At 36.9% G+C, this 22,500-nt stretch overlaps 1 protein-coding gene across 6 annotated transcripts in view; it reads left to right on the top strand.

Moving 5' to 3' along the window:
- DSCAM (DS cell adhesion molecule) overlaps positions 1–22,500 on the top strand; it is a 477,845-nt gene that overhangs the window by 91,184 nt on the left and 364,161 nt on the right. The window lies entirely within an intron of this gene.

The raw sequence follows: 22,500 nt of genomic DNA, 5'->3' as shown, positions 1-22,500 counted from the left end.
ATATGACTCATGTTGTAGATTTTATTTCTCTCGGTAGTTTATTGATTTCTTACACAAGCATTTTTTGGTTGTTTTTTAATATTCCAAATAGCTCTGTAAAGATTTGATAGCTATTTAAGTGCAAGATAATTCATGATCAGTTATCCTATATTACTACCATGTTGTTTAAGCTTGGTAAATCTACATTGTTACGTTCATGGATTTTGGTCTGGCATATTATTTTTGTCACTGGGCAGCAGAATCAAACGTGTCTCCACAAACAGGTTTTTTAAATCTGAACTGTAGAACTCACCAGTGGAACAACTCAACCAATATAGTAAGGTTGTAGTGAATGTAATAATGAGCTTTCTATTATTCTGCTTATAAAAATACAGAACTATGGTTAAGGTTATCTAATCCAACAGTGGGTGGATGTGTCTCCTTGGCTTCATCTTAAAATAGGCTAATAGATGGTTCATATACATCTGTCCTTAAGAGAATTGGTTGACAGAAAGAATATGTATACCTACATAGTTAACTACTTTAAGATTTTTTAAAATTCATTCATTTTATATTACAAGAAAACATGAATATTTTTTCTTCAGGAATAAGGACTAGGACACACAGGTCTCTGTAACCCCTTCTTTAGGGAAGAAAGTGTGACGTTTCTGCAGACCATCATGAATGCTTTGTTAAGATAATTTCATCCTAGTTAGTCTATCTTGATTTTATCCTTCAGACTTCTGGGCGATAAAAGTGCATAATAACGTTTAACCACAAAGACTGCCATGGTTCTTGTTGACTAGGGTACAATCACTAAGAATCTAATACAGTTTTCAATACTTACAAACAGTTTCTAATTATCTCACTATCCCTTACTTTGACAGTTAGAAACCTAAAATGTCTGTTTAACATATTGGATCATATCACATAAAAGTTTTAGTTTCAGAGATGAAATCCCAGGTTAGATTACAGGTTGATGCTATCTGTTGTGCAAGGGCAAAAGTGAGACAGGAAAACATTTCTCCAGTTTAACCAAAATGATTGTAAGATTTGTTTGTTTACCACTTACAGTCTTTAAATACAACTTAATAGTGACAGCATTTAAAAACCAGAGCCCATGTGTTTTATATAATATATATATATATATATATATATATATATATATAAATTGCATTGAGTTTTGCTCGTAATCAATTTTGCAATAATCTGGCCATGAACTCATATGGCGGATATTGATCAAGCATGTCTTCTTGGAATGTCACTGCTGATGAATAAGATGCAAGATGTAACACAGCTATTGAGCCATTTTCCACTAATGATCAGTATTCTGAGGAAATTCATATGCCTACTTATACAATCATTATCAGCATGTTTTTTGTTTGTTTTTTTATTTTGTTTCCCAAAACAACAACAACAACAAAAAGTGGTGAGGCTTCTTATGTGAGTGATTTAGCAGACAAATTTTTCTTCTGGAAGGTCTTAATCCCAGTGCAGTTCTTCCCAGTATAATTTAGAATAAAATTATATTTTATTTTTATATAATTATATATAATGATAAAATTATATTTATTATTATATCATATTTGTATAAAATATTTCATATACCTGAATATCTGTAGCCCCATTCTGACTGCTAGGGTAGAAAAATTTGTGGGAAAGATACTTTTGAATCAGAATTTTTTCTTTCAGCTGTTATTTACTGTTTTAGATATCATTCCCCTTTCTATGCAAATTGAATATTTTAAAGAAAAAAAAAGAAAGTGATCTTTACTGTTAAAAAGATCTAACTTTTGCAAAGAACATTTTTAGATGAATATTCTTTAAGACTTTTTTTTTCTTTTTTCCTGTCCTGTTGCAGAACTGGACATATGGGTATATCAGCTTTTGTTCTGTAATTCTTAGTTATCAGAAGAGAGCACAGTGAAGTCCACAGTAATCAAAATATGTAATAAATATCTGGGCAAAAGCATCTTCTGTTTCCTGGTTGTCATGCCTCCAGGTTACTGTAAAGTAATTGCGGGTTGAAACTTACTAAGATGTATTGCTACAGCATTTCCAAGGAGTGATCAGATAGGTCAGGCTCCTTGTTCAATAAAAGGTGCCTACTTCTGAAGATAATAATATTGAATTCCATGAATTTTCCATGCAAAAGAACAGCTGTGGACTAAAAAATTTTGCATCTGCCAGAGAAACGGCCAAATAGTTGAGGTTTTGATCCTACCTTTTGTCTTTCAATATGACAGTAAATCTGAGGCTAAAAAGCTTTTTCAGATGAATCTATTCTGGGAAAAAATGCTAAACCTCAACTCCCAACAATACACAGAAATATTTTCATACAAGAAAGATCCATTTTGAATAATATTTTTTAGATGAAATATTCAGCCATCCCTGCTAAACACAGCTGTATTGCATGCTCTCACGATAGACACAGATAAGAACAGCAACAGACCTTTGCAGTTATAAGTCCACTACAAATGCATGAAGTATATCTAATTTGCCCATCTGTGTCTCCTAGAAAAAGGAATCAGACATTCCAGTGGTGTGTGTAGTGCCTAGCAATCTCTAAAATGCTGGCAAAATAGAAGGACCAACAGCAATTTTGAGAAGTCTTTGTGAACGTGCAAAGTGCATGTTGTCACTGTACAAAGCTCTGCAGCTGTATCTTCAGGATCTTTTTTCAGGAAGATGCTTCTTGTCTGAAGAGTTGTATATTGTCAGTTGACTTGAAACTGAGTCTGAAATTCACATGAATTATAAATAGTGTAATGATGTGCAGTTTTCTGCCTTGTATTTGCATCAGTCACCAGCTCTTATGCATTTTCATTAGATGACACTAAACATAAAAGCTTAAATAATCCTCTAATGTTGTATGACTGATAACTGCATACAGCTTGCTTAAAGGTCAAGTTTCCTTTCCTTCTCATTGCTCTCCTTTACAAACCATTCCCACAGAAAGAGATTTTGGAACTTGTATTGTGTTGACCTTGTAACCATTGAAAACAGCATAGGCCCTGCAGGACCAAAGAATGCATTGAAGTACGTTTTTGCAGGCTACAGCTGTAAAAATGAGGAATGATAGCGTAGAAATGTGTCATGGGTGCAGACTGTGCTCCTGCTGCTGTTGAGCAACTACGAGGCAGGTGGGAGGCTATGGCTTGGCTTGTATTTGTTCTTCACACACAAAATCGTGAAGCTGGACTAGAGAGGAAGGCAAAGACATAATAACTGCTGATTCTGCTCTGTCTGGGTGAAAACAAAGAGCAGAGTCCGTTCACGTGTTAATTAGCCCCGGAGAGAGCAAAGGATGGGTGTGGTTGTAGGGGAAAGAAGACAGAAAGGGATTATTAAAAATAAAGGTCAGTAGAAAGGATTAACAAAGAGACAGAAAAGAGAAGAATGAAGAACAGATGGAAACAAAGAGAAAGGCTGAAGATTAAATTTTGGTCTGTGACTACATACTGTATTTTCTTTATGAATGCTATCCTGGTGCTGATAACTATGAGGCATTTTCCAAGTATCTGAATACCTTAGTGCCATGAGCAGGATCGTGAATAGGTTCATGCCCTGACCTTTCTGAATTCCTATCTTCCTGCCTAATGACATACCTTGCAAGAATCTGTCCAATATACACAGAATGCAACTGCTTTAAAAAGGCAGAAGAGAGACAGATAATAACAACCGTGCACCATGACATATTTAAATTTATCCAGAAAGAATAGCAGCTCGAACGAAAGGTGTATAAGCATGAATGGAACACAGCTCCCCGAAGGACTTTGACTGACATGCAGACGACAGCCGATGAGCCTTTCAGACAGCACACTTTACTTGGGCCAGAAATTAGACACAGTGGACCACAGTTTGAGAAGTGTCACTGATGTACAATGACCTACATTTGATGTAATGAATTGCATTATTTATTTACATGCCATTCCTCAAGTCGTCTTTAAAAGGCTCAGAGGCTGTTGGATCTCTTTCTGCACAGAGGGCTTTTCTGAATTTGCTGCGGTTGACAGCAAGCAGTCAATGTTTGCCAGTAGTTATCACGTGGCAGCATCTGAAATGCAGCACTGCAGTTTTTGTTTGTGCTGGGGTTTGGAGATTACAACACTGATTCTGTTTACATAGAGTGATCACTTTTTTTTTTTTTTTTTTTTTTTTTTTCCAGCCATGAGGTTTGTACATAGAGGGGAAGAAGAAATCTCTCTTTATAAACAGTGGTCCTGTGTGCAGAGACCCATGCTCAGAATTAGATTATTGCTGATGATCACACTGGTTAAGTCCAGCCATTTGATTGAGGCTGTGTCTAGTAGAGATGAGATGTGATCTTTCTTGTTTTGGTTTGATGTCAGGCTTAAACATGGTTGCCAAACAACAAGCATTCAGCAGGCACTCAGTGTATGCCACAGACTGCTCTTAGATGCAAGCTTTTTTCTCGGTCCAGGTGCAGTTGGCTGAAGTGTGATTTTTTACACTTTGGCAATGTATATAAAACAAAAAAGTTATGAGTGTAAACTACCTTCTATCAGGAAGATGGCAATGGGATTTAAACCTGCTATTCAAAATTGTGATAGGGCAGAAAATAAAGCAGTCAGACTCCTATATCTACTGAACTTCCTTGACTCCCTGGAAAGATAATGTGTGTAGTTTTCAGCAATGCTCAGGTCAGACTGTAGTTTTGCTTTTGCAGTAATGTGTTTTTTAAGCTTCTTGAAGAAGTGTAAAGTGCACATGCCCATCCCTAAAGACAATATGCAGCTTCCTCACTTTCTCTTTCAACAAAGCTGTTTTCCTATGGGACCTTGGAAAAAATCATTTGCTACATTATTTAAGAAATGTCTCGTTACCTTTATTTTTTCCTAAGAGCACCATTCTTTTAAGATTAGAATATTTCAGAATCCTAGAAAGTGGAGACAGTAAAAACTTAGCACTTCCTGGTTGTGGAAACATTTTAATGCTTTGCTTTGACTCACTGTAAACCAGGATTGTAACAGAACAAGGCAATGTACCTCAGCTCTTCATTGAAGGACCTTTCTTCTGGCTACTCTGCAGCATATGGTCCATTGTTTCCTGAGACGTTACACTGGAGTATTTTGATCAGACTAGTCATTCTAAAATTAGAGCAGAGGATTGGATGCAAGGGGTTCCATGGCTTTGTAGATGTTTAGAGTAGCTTGGAGGGATGAAGACGGGGACGGCATCTGACTCACATGTCATAGGCTTGTATTTTGATAGCACAGAAGACAGGTGATAAGACTGTAGGCAAAGGAGTTCGCATTTAACTGGCACAGGAAGCATACATGTGAAATTGAATTGTTAATATCACAGACACTATTGTTGTCCTCAGAGAAGGAACTTGCGGATCTTCTTTGGCATGACTGGATATTGTGGCTGCTCTGAGGGTGGGTATTTGTGAGAGACGGGAGAAAACAGTACCTCAGTGTGGTATCTTATTGCCTAAAGTGCTGAAAGCTGAAATTTGTTTTGTCTCACTCCAGCCAGCATATTTAATACTAGTAGGTTTTGCAATTAGTAACAGCATTACTGGTGTTTCAGTAAAAAAATGTGTCTAGGGGACAAGTATGTTGTAACCTTTTTTTCCTCTGTTTTGGATGGCCCTCTACTTCCATCAGTTGGAGCTATCCTTTCCTTCTATTCACTTTAAAAACAAATAAAAAAAATAAAATACATCCAACACCCCCTCAATCCTCTTTCTTTATTTTTTCTCAACCATCTATTTTTTTTTCTATGCTTACTCAATTAAGAAGCATGAAATCTTGATTGGATTCAGGCCCCCTTCAGCATTACATCTTGTGCTCTTGTGAATTAATTGAAAAGAGAGGGAGAGAGGGAGGTTGTAACTCTGCTTTCTTTGTTAGGGCTTCAAATATTTGATATGGTTTATTGATATACATTTCTCTCCCTCTTTCCATCTCCATGAGTGTGTGTAAGTGTATACACCCACATATATAGATACCTATCATGGATTTCTACAGGCCTAAGAGTCTGTTGGACCACACAAAACATTATTACATGTGATGCCTTAACTGTTCTGTTTTACCACCTTGTTATTGATGTCGCAGGTCATGAAGAGGTTTCTTTCAGCATGGTTGAATTCAGTGGCACAGTTAGTTTCTCACTGGAAATATCTGTCGTATGATCTTCCCTCCAAATGTGCTTGAAGTTTCATTCATTTTCATGGGGTGAATCCCATTTTATCATCTGGCCAGACCTTTCTGGCCTCAGTTCCTGAAATATTAATTCTCTTTGGGGTTTTTCTAAAACCTCTAAATAAATATGGGCTGCACTTTAATTAATGTGGTGTTTACCAAATCTTTATTAAAGGTGAAATCAGAGCAGACTGACTGCTAATCTTCATAGGGGTTCACTCAATTTTCCATTTTGCCTTTGTTCTTTGTTCACAACTCTTAAAGCAGGTTTTGGTTTATACAATTTTCCTGAATATTTGAAGCAATATATGTATCGACTTGGTATGATATACAGGATTTTTTTTTTTTTTGGTGATATTTAGACAGCAAGACCTAGTACTATCAAACTTCACACCAATGGGCAAGGAACAGTAATATATGTGGGCGATATATACGCTTATATATATGCTTTTTATTTTATTTAGTAGTGGTCATAGCATTGTTTTCTTCTTTATAATCTGCTTTGCTAGTAGCTTGTGATCTTTTCACCTTGAATGGTAACAGATGAATAGATGACCAAATTAAGTGCTGTACACTGGGGTTTCCCAACAAAATCCTATCTAACCTGAGCAAACAGCCAATGAGCTCTGACAGTTTTGCTGTGAGGGGACAAAATCGATGCATGAGATTCATTTTAATGAGTGCATGCCTTACTGCCCAGGACGCATTGTACCATACAGCTTTCACCTACGTATGTGGTTTAGTTGCACTCTGAGAGGGGTAAAATGTCAAAACTACCACCAGCCATGATATTGATCTGTATTATTGTTGTTTTTAATGCATCAAGGAGACTCCTAACAAGTGACATCTGTAAGAAACAAAAAGAGATGCTTGTTGTACTAGGTAACTGATTTCCAGCAAAATATCGTTGTACAGCACAATGTTTTCACTGTGGATAAGCCTGCAAATTTTTAGAACTATAGATAGCCATACAGATGCTCATTTGGTTTGTCTTCCCCAATGAGAGCAAATTTATATCTGAAAGGTTCATTAGAAGAATGAATCATTAGAAAAAAATTGAAGTGCCTGTGGGGTAGATCTTTGACATCAGCATCCTATCTCTGCTGTTTCACCTGGGTTGCTAAATTGTAAAGGTATATTTTAATACCAGTATGTATGTTTTTTCTTCAGACAAAGTTTATGATGAGGACCAGGAAATATTTTAGTTAGAATCCAAGTGAATTTTTACTGTCTGTGATCTGATAGGTGAGCTCAGGCTGTGTGACTGCACTGTGGTGGAGCATGCTATGCTCTGATGCAGCAAGGTTGTGGATCCAAAGGCTAAATACTTTTTAATGTAAACAGTGGCTGTACCAAATTTCTTTGTTTTTGTAGAAAACTTAAAGCTAGTGAATTTCTCACAAAAGTCACAATACAGAAGAAGAGAGATTGAAGTGCTTAGATGTTTTTTTTTTTTTTTTCCCCAATAAAATTGCACTGAAATTGATATTAGATATTGTTTTTCATGGCAAAAAAAAAAAAAAAAGTCTCTCAGTTTGCTAGTTCATGTTTTTTTTTTTGGCTTGAAATAAACTCTCCATGTTTTTACCATGCACTCAAATACTGTTTGTGTTGAATGAGTAAAAATGTTTTCTGCAGGCCACGGAGCCCAACGTGATGCCATGCTTTCAGCTGGTGAAGGAGTGTGATCTGCACAGACCTGTCAACAAAAGCAGGTCAGCAGGATTGAGCAAGAAAAAAAAATCAATAAATCTTTGAATTAATCATGTAGCTGCCAGAGAGAATTATGGGTGCATGGAGTGAAGGAAGTAGGTATATATCTATGGCAACTATTCTCTCCTGCCTCATTGTATCCTTTTCTTTTTTTTTTTTACACTTGCAAGTTTTCCTCCCTCTACCTCCAAGTGGTCCTGTCTTTATTCTGATACCATCATGGAATACTCACCACTCATTTTAAAGTGACTAATTCAATATGGATTACAAAAAGCTCTTACTGTTCTCTCTCTTCACTGCTACTTTTCTCTCTGACTTTTGTGTGCACTCAATATGAATTAATACAGGAATTTCACCTCCACGTAAAACTAAGATTGCACATCTTGTGCAGTGAAGTAGACCAAAAGCAACTGCTGCTTCAGTGAACAGAGGAGTTAAAAATTCATGCCCATGCTTCTGATGTCTCAGGTGAGTGGCCATCCTCCTTGAGCCTTTCTGCAACAGCATGGTGGGGGATGAGCCCTAACCAAGATGGGGCTAAACCCATGGGCCAGGTCCCTCATACTAGGGCTAGGCACCTCTGTCTCACAGGGAGCCATGGCCAATAGACATCATTACCAAAACAGAACATTTCAAACCCTGATCTCTGATCAGGGCCACAGTTGGATGCAGTCATGAAGAATTAAAAGCAGCTCAGGAGGGAGCAACCCAACACCAGGGATGTGCTGGAGAGGCCTGTAAGGTATTATGAATTAGGAGATGCATCCTCTTGGTATATCTTTGTAGCTTCAGCTCTAAGCTTGGGTTTCATTCTCTCTTTCTATGAAGGATTTATCCTTCACTGTGGTGCCCTGGAGGGACTCTTCTAATATAGCTTCCCCATACAAAACTTTGTTTTACTGCTGCCCTGCTTCTGGGTCTGGTATTGAGGAAGGCTGGTGAAATTAATGCTCCAGTGTCTTTAAATGCTCACCTGCTCTGAACACAATGCTCTCCTGTCCCTCCTCTGTGCCCAACAAAACTCTCCAGCTGCAGAACTTGGTCGTGCTCCACCACAAGGATATCTTCTTGGCTCTCTGCCCAGGGATCAAGTCTGTCTCTCTTTCATCTGGGGAATAGCCTAGTACGGTATGCTCATTTCACTGCAAATTCAAATTCATTTTCCTCTTTTTTTCCATAGCTTTCTTTTCAAATAGATTGTGATATTCATAAAATCCTCAAGAACAATTACCCTGCTACTTGTGGAAGGTCAGGGCAGCTCTGTGCAGGGATTATCTATTCCTACAGGGAAAACAGAGCTGACATACAGCATTCTTTTTTTTTTTTTTTTCCCTTCCAATTTCATACCTAGTTTTTTTTTTTTTTTTTTTTTTTTTTCTAAATGTTTTTCCAATTTCTCCATTAAAAGAGAGAACTGAATTCCTGACACACTCAGAAAATGCATTTGAGTAGAGCTGTGGATCTGATTTTTTAATGTTTGAACTAAGAAAGAGACAGGTTATAATTTTTTAGGGGTAGAGAATATTTTTAATGCCCTTCCTTTGTAAAATGTCCTCCCCAACTGCATCTAGTTAAATATTATTGTCTAATAAACACACATTTTACTTTAAAGAGGCATAACCCATAGAAAAGTAACATATTTTCTGCTGATATATATATATATGTGTGTATATATATATATATATTTTTCTGCAAGCAATCAAGTGCAAGCGATCAAGTACTAACTTGAGTGCTAATGATGGAAAAAATATTTCTCTCTGCTTTTTGGAGTTGCATTTGTTTTGAGCATGTAAGCATGTCTGTACTGAGGACTGAGAGTACTCCATTTTCTCTTCTGATCTATTGCAGTTTTTTACACAACGTGGATGGGAAAAATATTTATTTAAAATTAGAGAATGTTTGTAACATGTAAAAGAAGAAAAAAGGCATGAACTGAAATGCTGAAATTAACTTCTGGAAAAAATATAGCTATATTGTCAGTAAAACAGATCCCTTTAATGTATTAAATAAGATGCAGGGTTTTTTGGTTTTTTGTTTTTGTTTTTAAGGATACAACTAAACAGAAATATTCCATATGAAGAAATACTGATTACAATTACTGTGTTCTGAAAGCAAATCACTTCTGTAGGTTATTTGTTTCAGTGAAATTTCAGTGCAGTTGTCCAGAGAGTGTAACAATCTTTGTATTTATGCACAATATAATTTTAATTTTTTTGAGATCTTATTGTATTTTTCTGAAATATTTTGCAATTTTTTTCTAAATTATAACAAAATAACTGAGCAAGTGCTGACATGAGTGGAAAGGTCAGGAAAAAAAAAAAAAAGAATTGGGAAAAAACAGCCCCTCTCATAAATTCTATTGTATTTAAATGCATATACCTTGTGGAAGAATCCAGTGAAATAAGGGGATTAATGTAATTCTTTTTACTCACATAGATGTTTTTTGAATGTATAAATATTCTGAATATCTTGAAATCTTTTTTTTTTTTTTTTTTTTCCTGAAAACAAAACATGGATTTTCTTGGAAAAACAGAGCAAGAGAATCAAAACTGTTCTTTTCAAAGTGGATGTTTGTTACTTGCAAAAAAAAAAAAAGCAAAAAGCGAAAAAAAAAAAAAAAACAAACACAACAATTTTAGGGATGGAAAGCAAAAGTGTACCTATAAATAGGAAGTATTTGGATATTGTATGGTGTGCCACAGCACTTTTATAGAATGAGTGAGAAAAAGAGAATCCCTCTAAGCCCCTCTAAATGTCAATTCCCAAAAAAAGACTTTGTGAGTTGCTGTATGCATTTTCAGAAGGGATTTAAGAAGTTATTTACTAGATTTTGGTTTCTTTCTCTTTCACATGTAGTCTTTGTTTCTTTGTTGCATGAGCTTTGTTTGTAGATAGTACTTTGCATCTATTTTATTTTTCTTTTTTAAAGTGTTAAAAAAAATTAGATATCACAAGGCCTGTAGAAAATCAGAAAAGCTTGTATTTCTGCCTGCTTTGGAGTCTCTTCCCTTATGAGAAATTCAAAATCCCTGTAAGTTAACTCAATTTCTAAGCCTCATTTTACGTAGACGGAAATAAAAAAATAAATATTTAAAAACAAAACAAAACAAAACAAAAAACAGCTTCAAGATTTCCTGTTATTCATGGAGGCTGTTGTGAAAGCTTGGGCAGGCTCTCCTAAACAAAGTTCTTTACTTGGGCCCATGCTTTCTGCCTCTTCCCAAGTGCTAACAGCAAAAGGTGCAGATTAAGTGTGAAGGAGTTTTTTAGGAACATGTGGTACTTTGGTGGCAATATTTTATATTCCCATGAAAAAAACCAGTACCGCATGTCCTCAGTGCTTCAGATTTATGGAGCACTTATTACCTTGGACTGGAGCAGCCTGTGTGAGGACCTGGAAGATGAAGCTCAGTGGGAGAGGTGGGTTTGGAAAGCATTGCTTAGAAAAGTAGTCAGTTGAAAGAAGATGAATTTCCTTTTGCTGTGGCATTTTCATTTAGATTTATGTTCTTATTACATTCGATACCTAAGGATAAATTGTTGTAAGGAAACCACAGGAACATTGGACCATAAATGTAAATGTCCTAAATTTGTCAAATGTATATATATTTAAAATCAGTGCAGTTTTAATCAATGATAATTATTTGCTTTTAGAATCAGAAACATCTTCCTCTTTCTTGTCTTAAGGAAGATTTATTTTTTTTCTTTCTTTTTGTGATTGATATCCGTTGCAGGAGACTTGTGGGATTTCAGGTCTTTCTGAGTTAGCTGTACATTTTTTCTGTCAATTACTATGTTAGGAAAAATATGTACTTGTATGGCTGAAAACAATGCCTTCCTGTAGAAAAAGTCATGTTGAACCAAAACAAAGAAATAAAAGACTGCAATGGTTGCAGGAAAAATGCTACAGTATTTCATTTAAAATATTTTCAAAATGAAGTATTTTCCTTTTCCTATTGAAAAGTTAAAACTTTCTCATAACTCCTCACATAATTTTTATAGAGGAAAAAAAAATCGTAGGACAAAATTTCCATGATTTTTGGTTGATTGCTTTGTTTTGTTATTAATTATAGCAGTGTTACTTTTTTTTTTTTTTTGATCATTTTGTTTGTTTTTGATGTGCTGCTTATTTTTCACTCTTTTATGAATTTCTGCTTTGGAAAAGGAGTACTGAATGTTTTGGGTTAATTTAAGTAAAATGTGGATGCTAACATTCACATAGGTTACTTTCTTTGACACAAAATTGCCAGAACTCAGAAAAATTTTGTGTGTAACCACTAAACTGCACCATTTATCTGAGCTGCTTTTCTTAAATAAAATCAATGCTATTTTTGCATTTCCCTAATGGGAACCTATTAAGCTAAGTACACAGGCATTTTTAACCTCAGACACATTGCAGGGGCAAGTCAGTATGGGATTCAATCCAGCATATTAATGAGGAGCATTGCAATACATGATCCTGTGTTTGGGCAGCTTGGTTACTGGATTTAGAAGCAGTTTGTTGATGTGCTGTGTCATGTCAAGATGCCAGTCTAGATAGTTTAAACCCTTCCATCTCTAATACTCCAACAGGTATTTCTTTGCCTGCTTGACTGTTATTTGGAATACTTTTAATGCTTCTGTTCAGAATTCTCATCTTTTGGAGTTCACAGATGGCCATAAAAAATAAATTCTGGTTTGAAGCTTGGCTCCATATGATTTCAGTTTGAACTATGAATGGCCACTGTATATTTATGGCCTTTAAAGTCAATAGGGATGGGAACTGCAAAACAGTTTAGGAAAGACTGGATGTATGAGTGTATACTGTGTGAATTGAAAGGAGAGGGAAACTAGAAGAGCAGGGGGAGGAAAAGTGGTTTATATTTATTCTGATTTGGGAAGTGTATTTTTGCTTGCTTGTTTTTCAGAACAAGGAATAGACAGTTTCAAATAGAACAGTAGTAAAATGTATAGGAGAGATCAAAGCCAACAGACTGCAAGCAAAAATAAGGCTCCTTTCCTTCTCATACTGCAACAGGTATCTTCTTAGCTTTATATAATGTTGCCCTCGAAAGACTAGGAAGAGAGGGAGGAGAAAGCAATTAGGCCAGGTCTCAGCATAACCAGCTGCCTCTCACACTTAGTCCAAATGTATCCATCTGTTCCCAGGAGAGAATGTTTCTTTCTATTTCTAAAACAACAAGAAGAGGTCAAAACCTGACTGCTCGGGGTTTGGAGAATCTTAGAATTGAGGCAAACTAGGGTTATTTTTTTTTTTTTTTGGTTAAAAAACTTCCTTTGAGAAACTTTTTTTATGATTAACATATCATGTTTTCCTATATATGTGAATATATATATATTTATATATATATAAATGCCCACTTCCTTTTTCTCTCCTCTTCCACAAGGCCTTACACTTTCTTTGCTAGCATAAAAGCGTGAATTTAAACAAAGACATTTTTGTGTCATCCCCCCTCTTCCTTACCCCTCCAGACTAAGGACATTTTAAAAACTTGCATGATGTCTGCAAATAGGAAGTGAGGATTTGTAAAGGAAGAAGGATGAGGAGAAAAAACATTACACATGTTCTGTTGCATTCAGTAACTGAAAGTTGCAGGGAGAAGTTGGGACAAAATAAATAGTTATCTATCTGGTGGTGTTGTGACTGGGAAATAGACAACTACATTGGGGAACAACACTGGATAGGGGCTGAGCAGAGCTTTCTGTGAGTTATTTCCTTTACTGATCTCTGGCAGCCTTACTCTGCTGCTTTATGTGTCAGTTTGTGCTTTTAAGGTTTAATTATTTCGGAAATGTTTGACTTCTACATCTATTTTACAAATCTTAGGCAAAGGGATTAGGGTGTAATCTCCAACCAAGTATGTGAAGGAAAAGAAGGAACTAAACATGAGTTTCTGTTCTATTTCTTTTGGGCAACTTTTCATCCAAAGTGTCCAGCATGCTTCTATTTAAACACTTCCAAAATAATAAAATTCACTAAAAAAAAAAATATGCTGAAACTAGTACATCCTCTAAAATACTTAAACAGCATAGACTCAAGCAGTCGAATAATGAACTGTACTATGCACTTAAAAAAAGCTGATTCAAAGCTTTATTTCTTGTTGTTCTGTTGAATCATCAAGTTTCATCAATAGGGCTTAAATTGATAAAGTATTTTGATTTGAACTTCCTTTAGTCATTATGACCCCTATCACTTGGAGATAGCTGATAACACTGTTACTGCTATTCATTGGCAGGCATTGAAAATCATCATTTGCACTTATGGGGAAAGGGCTTCAACGTAATTAAGAAATACGCCAGACGCTCATGTGAAGCCCTATCTGCTGATAACTGTAAACCAATAACCGTCACGGTGGCCTATAAAGCAGTTTCCAATTATTGCTGCTCTGTGCACTTCTTCAAGCATAACACTCCCAAATCCATCAGAGAAGACACAGGAGTTTTTTCCATTTCCATTTTTTCTCCAAAAGGTGTCTTCAGTTGCCTCCTGGCACCTGGAGGATTGGCCCTTGGAAATGTCAGGCTCCAAAAAAGAAACTGAATAGTCTTACATAGACACAAGGAGTACCTAGGAATTGGGCCTTTTGGTAGATTATTTTCTGGTTTATGATCATTTAGTTAGGCAAATTTTGGTTCTTGTGGGTAGGGAGCTGAGATGACAGCAAAGAGCATGCCTTCAAGATGTTTAGGCTCTGCTGTCTTTGTAGGCTTAGAACATGACAAATTATAGGATTTGCATTCAGATTTGTCACCTTGGATGGTGGTTATCTGAGGGATTTTAAACTTGAATATGGGGATAATTTGTGGATGGTAACATAGCATTTATACTGTGGCCTTCAGAAGGGTGAACCAACCTTGGAGGAGTGTTCAGCTGTGTCACAACCTTTCCAGAGCTCCTACAACAACCCCAGGCAGGGGTGGAAAAGGGGAGCAGAGCTGTACATGGTTCAGCATCTGTTGCAGTTGGCTGCTTCCTTCCCACTATCCTGTCTTATAACTTTTTCTTATTCCAGTGTTAGATGGAGTCATATCTGTAGATATCAAGTAAATCATTTTGAAAAAACCTTTTCATTGCTTCCTTGCTGATGAGTTCAGCTGAAACTTGCATTTCTGAACATTTGGCTAAACTTCAGGAAATGCCTTTATAATATGGAGAGCAAAGCAGTGGAGTAAATTTCAGTTATTTGACAATATATTAAGATAGTTGACGATAGAAGGGCCCATTAGCTGAAGAGTCCTGAAATTCAGCAGCTGTAGCTCAAAACAAGCAGCAGCTATCATGGCCCTCAAGTGGCCTGTGTTAGCCAAAATGTAGATGTTCTTGTACCTGGTGGTACGGTAGATCAGCCTTTTTAGATATATTCACCAAGTGAGTTTCCATGTCTGTTTTTCTTGAGCCATTGTCAAGATCCAGTATAACTATGGGTCCACAAACTCTCATGCTGCTTTCATGTTGCATGAGCAGTCTCAGATGTCTTTGAATCGGAGCCCTTATGTAATAGCAGTGGGCATGACTCATTTTTTTCTAATAATAAGCAAACCTTTTTGTTTGATTTTCTGTAATTAAAAGGGTGACTGTAAAGTTATTTTAGAACCCTTAAAAAAGACAAAAAGCAGTCAGCCCCTTTCCCCCTCTCTCTTGGAAAACAGTGCAGAATAGTCCTTGGATGTATAAACTGTTGAATTGGCAGAAACATGGAAATGCTGTTATGATAAATCACAAGCACCCTTCAGTGGCTCAGAGGATATTAAAATGTCATAGTGAAGCAAATCAGCATTCTCATTCTTTACTCCTGTCTTTGAGGATACACTTTGCAAACTATGGGAAAAAAACAGATAATTATGTCTAGGAATTAGGGGAACCTAAATATTGCTGTACAGCAGTGAACGATTAACAATATTTATCTCTCACATAAGGCTTTACACTTTTCATATATAAATCTCTTCCCATGCAGTAAGTAGTAATTCAGTAAGTGCTATCTCTATTCTGCATATACAAAAACAGACATTACATGAGCATGGGATAAATATCTAATCTGTCTCAAAGTTTTGGCTAGATTTAAGGTTCTGTGTTTCAACATCTTCTTGGCCCTACATTGGGCAAACTTCAGGCCACATTTTCATAATGTTTCTCATGGTAAGTTGGTGTTTTCTGTTTGACTCCTTTGATTTTGACTATTTGAGACTTTGCTCTGAATAGAATAACTGAATCATTAAGGTTGGAAAAGACTTTCAAGATCACCTGGTCCAAACATCACCCTACTACAAATGTCACACACTAAACCATGTTCCTAAGCACCAAATCCAACCCTTCCTTAAACAGCCCCAGGGATGGTGACTCCACCACCTCCCTGTGCAACCTGTCCCAATGCGTGCCTGCTCTTTCTGAGAAGAAATGCCTTCTAATTTCCAACCTGAAACTAAACCTAAAAGGCAGGCAAATTAAGGAAGACCTGTGAAAGACCACAGTTACAGATGATTTAAGGGACCTAAATGATTTGGATTTATGAAAGTAAATACTTTACAATACCAGTTGAGAGAACTTGTATAATTTCAGCAGTTATAATTTCAGCTTGTTGCAATTTGGTAAACAGTCAAGGCTGATGTCTTTTCTTTGTACATTCTGTTATTTTATTTATTTATTTATTTATTTTATTTTTTATTTTGACATTGTAGAAGGCATGAAAATTGGCACTAAGTTTAGATGAAATTATCAGACTATGGCTGTTCATGCTCCTGGGAGAACCTTAACCTATAAACAGAGACAATGAATCAGACCTTTTGATTAGCCTTCACTTGCTAAACATCCTATTTAAGGGCTATTCTGACTACAGGTTGGAGATCTATCACTCTAGACCAATAAATGGCAATTTTGACAGCTTTAGGTGTTTGGCTTTGGCCCTCCTATTCAATTTCTTGCTTTAGGTTGTGTAGCTCCCTTTTCTATCTGAGGAAAACCATTATGTTCTTTCAGCCTGTGGTGATTTTACCTAGCTGGGCACCTGAACACCACCACAACCTCTCTCTCGCTCTCCCTCCTTAGAAGAAGAGGGGCACAAGAAAGTATGCTGGAAAGAAAAAACAAAACCCAAAAATCTCATGGGTTGAGGTAAGGATAATTTAATTAAAGGGAAAAGGAAGTTTGAAAACAAACAAAAACAAACAAAAACCCAACAAGCAAGCAAAGGCTGCGTGGAAGAACAGAAAGAGAGAAAAGAAATTACTCTCTACTTCCCATCAACAAGCTATGTTCAGCTGCATCCCAGGAATCAGGGCCTCTTTACTTGAGGAGTTTCTCTGGGAGGACAGACATCTTCATAATGAGAGTCCCCTTCACCCTCCTTCCACTTTCCCACCTTTTATTGCAGAGTATGACACCACATGGTATGAAATATCCCTTTAGTTGGTTTAGACCAGCTGTCCTGGTGATGTCCCCTCCTCACCTCTTGCCCACCCCTGGTCTGCTGTCTCTTGGTGGAGGTTGGAGGGAATCTGATGCTGTGCCAGTATTGCTCAGCAATTAACAAAACACTGGTGTGGTAACAGTGCTGCAAGTGCAGAGCACAGCACTGTATGGGCCACTGCAGGGAAAGTTAACTCCACCCCAGCCAGACCCAGTACAAAGCCCTTGGGAGATATTTGTGTAACTGAGGTCAAAACACATCCCTGTAGACAAGCATACGTCTCTCTCTTCCTCAAAAAATCCTGTGATGATGGATGAACCTAACTTCTATGAAGTGAAATTCTGAAACCTATCTTATGTCTTTCAAACAGAAAGCGCCTACGTAAGAAAGCTACGTAAGAAAATCGCCTGGTTGAGTTGGTTTTTCCTCTTTATGTGTCTTGTTCTAAGTTCCCTGTTCGTCTGACATTCCAAACCAATTTTGTTGCTCTCTGAGGAAAGAATGTTATTGCCTTACAAATACAAAAATGGAATGGAATGGAATGGAATAGAATAGAATAGAACAGAATGGTTCAGTTGGAAGGGACCTAATACGATTATCTAGTTCAACTGCCTTGACCACTTCAGGTCTAACTAAAAGGTAAAACATTATTGAGGGCACTTTCCCAATGTCTTTTGGACACTGCCAGGCACAGGAAACGAACCACTTTGCTAGGAAGCCTCTTTCAGTGTTCAACCACCCTCACAGGAAAGAAATTTTTCCTGACATCTAACCTGAACCTCCCCTGGCACAGCTTTGTGCTGTTCCCGTGTGTTCTGTCATTGGTGACCAGGGAGCCAGACGCTAATACCTCCCTCTCCATTTTCCCTCCTCAGAAAGTTGCAGAGAGCAATGAGGTCACTTCTTGATCTCTTCTTCTCCAGACTGGACAGCTCAAGTGTTGCCAAGTGTCAGCCTTTCCTCACGTGACATGCCTTCCAGCCCTTTTACCAGATGAGTTGCTCTTCTCTGGGCACAGTCAAGGACCTTAATGGTCTTTTTGTATTGTGGAGCCCAGAGCAGCACACAATATTCAAGGTGAAGCCACACCAACGCTAAATACAGTGGGAGAATCCCCTCTTTTGGCTGGCTGGCTAGCTATGCTGTCTTAAATACATCAAAATGTGGTTTGTCCTCTTGTTGACAGGCCACAGTACTGGCTCATTGATCCTGCTTTCAAGCAGCACCCCCAGATCCCTTTCTGCTGAGCTGCTCTCTAAGATGTGGAGTAGGAAAAAGAGAAAGACAAGTTCAGCAATGTGGGCCTGAACTGAATGGTAGGCAGGTTATTCCTCAAGTAATGATGCCAGTGCTTGCACACGGGAAGTCACAAATGACACTGTAGTTGCTTTAACTGTAGGTTTCATATTACCATTGTTTGGTAAAGCTTTTAAAGAAACTTTGCTGATGTCAATTAGGGAACTTGACATTTTTATTTAAGTGTTTCTAATCTAAAAGATTTAGTTGCCTTGACTTCACACCTATTTTCTAAAAATGTAGTGACTAGACAAGATCATAAAAAGCACTATAACACCTGTTGACAGAGCTGATTATGACTGAAAACAATAGAAAGTAAATACCTTAGTATGTGTCAGAGGTCACTGAAAAAGCATATTCAAGGCTCCTGATGTAAAGCAGCTAGATATTCTGTTATCTGTGGATGTTTTGAAGAGCAAGTTGCTCTTTAATGGGATCCTCTTTTCATTGGACTGTCACCACTGACTGCTCTATTATCTGTTCAATTATTATACATTTCAAAAAATATGACTTGTTCTGAAAAATTACAGGTAAAAAAATGAAATGAAAGTTTGGAAAAATGTTGTAGCTGTTACACAATATGCTAGCTGATGTTCCTATTAAGAACCAAAGCAGCTTTTGTGGAGGGCCTATTTTATGCAAAGGCATAGTTCTTTTCTTTTGCCTCAAAGGATGGATGATTTGTATTTTAAAAGGAAAGGATACACTTGACCTCCATAATAGTTTTGTGTTGGAAAGGCTGAGTCACCCAGGTTTAGAACTGCTACTACCACTTCCTCTTCCACAAATGTGTGCATGCCTTTTTACAGAATATGCTGTATTGTAGTTTGTGCACAACCAGACTTCATGGTGACAGGAAAATTTGCATTAGTTTCATACAAGGGGGAAAAAGAGGGCAGACAAGAACAATAGATTATGTATACTGAACATTGCAGTGACACATGGATAGTACCTGAAGTGGTACTGAACAGTTATTAGCTCAATTATTAGTGAACAAAAATACTGAACAATAATCATAAAAATGATTAGGAATGTCATGCTAATATAACCTTGATGAACCCTGTGTAGTCTCCTTCTTCATGAAAATATCATATATTTCTTCCTGAATAAAAGAATAAAAGTCAGGATAGGTTTTTGTTTTTTTTTTTTTTTTTTTTTAATTTCATCAAAAAATGCATTATAAAACTTCTATTTGTTTTAAAACTGTGGCTATTGATCAGTGTGGAAATGAATATGACCTCATTTTGCAAAGTCTCTCAATCTTGTTGTGTAATGAAAATATTTCCAGCAGTATTTTTTTTCCTGTAGCTAAGCACAGGGTCTTGTATTATTGTTCACCACAGAATACTGATGTAGACAAGTCAGTCTCTAAGCTTCAGCAAATGAGACAGTTGCCTAGGGCAGAGACTGCCAAAAGGGGCTAAATGTCCTTGGCCACTCTCTCCATTTTCCCACTGCATGGGAGAGTCTTGGGGGGTGTTCACAACAGCCTGCAGTTCACCAGTATGTGTAGCACCAGGTATCTGCAATGCAGATTTTTGCTTTCTGTAATCTAACATAAATGTGACCACTCCAGGTGCTGTTGTATGACAGGATGGTCTGGATCACGACCACAAAAGAAAATGCAATGGACATTTTATTCTCTCCGAAGTCTCATAAGTATAATCTGCAGTTCCTCTGGCAATCCAGTATTTCTTTGTCCCGCCTTTAAGGAGCAAACGCAGCATGCTGCTGCATCTCTGAGCTCAGCAACGGTCTGTCCTTCGGGAAGGGAGCTGTTGTTTTGCTCTACGCTGAGCAGGCCTTGAGAAAAATTACCTAGCGTTCCTTACTAAAAATTGAGTGCCATGGGACTGTGACCTATGCTTGTGTGTGTCTGTATACGTATATAGGTAAAGGGAAGGCAGAGGAGAGAAAGATGAATAGCGTTCCTATTAATTGCTCCTGCTCCTCCTTGCTGAAAAATATCTTCTTGGAGAGATGGTTCAGCAGTAGGTGACTGCAGCAGAATATGAATGGGGACTATATGGTCTTTATGCTACCCTTTGTAAATGGATTATTGCCTTCTGGCTGTGGTTTACTGTCACTAGCATGATCAGCTTGTAAGCAGAAGGTTGTGCCTTCCAAGCAGTTTCCTAAAAATGGAGAATCTCTCTTGTGTATGCATATTTAAAAGAGAGAGACTGCCTTTTTTATGCAGACAGAACACATATAAAGGTAGATGAGGTCTTCATATAACACGGTTATCTTTGAATTTTCTTTCAAACAAAGCAAGCAAGATTGGGAGCATATTTCTATGGTTAGGTTAGAGAAATGTGTGTCTCATCTAATGATAAGCAAAGGACATCTGGTTATACCATCCATCAGTCTATTGCCTAGAGCAACAGATATTCATGTTTGACATCTCTGTCTTTTGGGAGGGGGAGGAAGGAAAGGAAAGACTGTTTTATCAAAGTGCAGGAGCTGAAGTTGTTGGCTTCTTGTGCTGTTTTCCCCAGAATTCTTTCTAGTTGCAGTTGCTTTGTTCAGTGCTTGTGGACACTACTTAAATAGATGATCACGTAATACATCCCAAAAGATTATATTAAAATAATTTGAACATTAAGAAGGTTAGAACATTAGCTTTAAATATTTTTCTTGCTTTAAGTTACAGAGGATTCTTTACTTGAGAAAATCTTTTTGTTGTTGTTGTTGTTAATGTTCCAAAAATATCCTAAAAGATAAAAACATTTTATTTAGTCTTAAATATATTGGCAGTGCTCTTCTAAATTTTGACATGGGTTAGTGGATACTGATTGACAGTACTAAAATCAAGAAGAAACTTTTCCTACATGGTGATGGAGCTAGTATCAAGTATGTGGTATTTGTGAGTCACTGCCTTGAACGTAGCTCCTCTCTGGGCCGTTAGTAATGAGAAAAGGGTTTGGCAATGTATAAAATTGGTTGTATTCAGTTTTATGGAAGGTTGAATTAGAAATGGATATCATTAGTTTTAAGAGATTTTCTTATGAATTTTTAGTGTAAAAGCATGTCTGCACACATTGAAGAAAATTTTCAGTTGAATCTAAAACCTTCAATGTGAAGCCAGTTATGTTCATGACAGAAGATTTCTGCAAGTCTCCTTGTTGAGAGATAACTCATTTATTTCAGGTAAAATTTGTTTTCTGTCTGTCTATATCTTGGTGGAAATGGCAAATACAAGTTTGTACTTGTGCATTTAATAGAACTGAATATGGCAATGACTGATCTGATAGATAAAAAGAATCTGTAACTAGGGTTTTTATTGCAACTGCATGAATAATTGAATTTCTGTTCTGTTTGGCTATAAAACTAAATAACATACTTTTTTTGAAAACAAAACCAAAAGAAGATATGAATCAAAAATACATTTTTCCCCATTTTTTCCCTCTGTGTATGGGACAGAAAAGATAGAATGCTTCCTGTGAATAACACAAAATATTTCATTCACATTGAAGCAAAGCCTTTGTTTGTGTATTTTTAGCTAAAGCAATAAACTACAAAGGAAAAAATTTGAAAAAAAATGTTTGATTTTGTTATTTAAGACAGAGAATACCTAACTGTATATTACATTCTTCAGAATTCAACTTTTTTCTTCTGTTCTTCCCAAAACTGCTATCAGCAAATGTCTTCCACAAGCTTAGACCAATTTCAAACCTAATTCTATTTTGAACCATGCATCTCAGGTTTCCATGCACTAGAGGGCAAGTTCTTCAGATAGATGTCTGCCTGCCTCTATTTTTATTTATTTTGTTTTCCTATTTGTATAGCACTGATGGAATCATTCATAATTTTCATTTGTACTGTATTGAGCACCCAGCACTTTCTGTTATGGGAACAGTTTTATAATCATATTGTGCTGTCCTATTTTGCAGATGCAAAAATTATAATAAGCAAAGATGAGAGCAAGTCAGTTTTGT

Source organism: Anas platyrhynchos, chromosome 1 (assembly GCF_047663525.1).
Source record: "Anas platyrhynchos isolate ZD024472 breed Pekin duck chromosome 1, IASCAAS_PekinDuck_T2T, whole genome shotgun sequence".
Lineage (NCBI taxonomy): Eukaryota > Metazoa > Chordata > Aves > Anseriformes > Anatidae > Anas > Anas platyrhynchos.
Note: the sequence above shows the minus strand (reverse complement) of the source record. Positions and strands in the feature narration are given on the sequence as shown.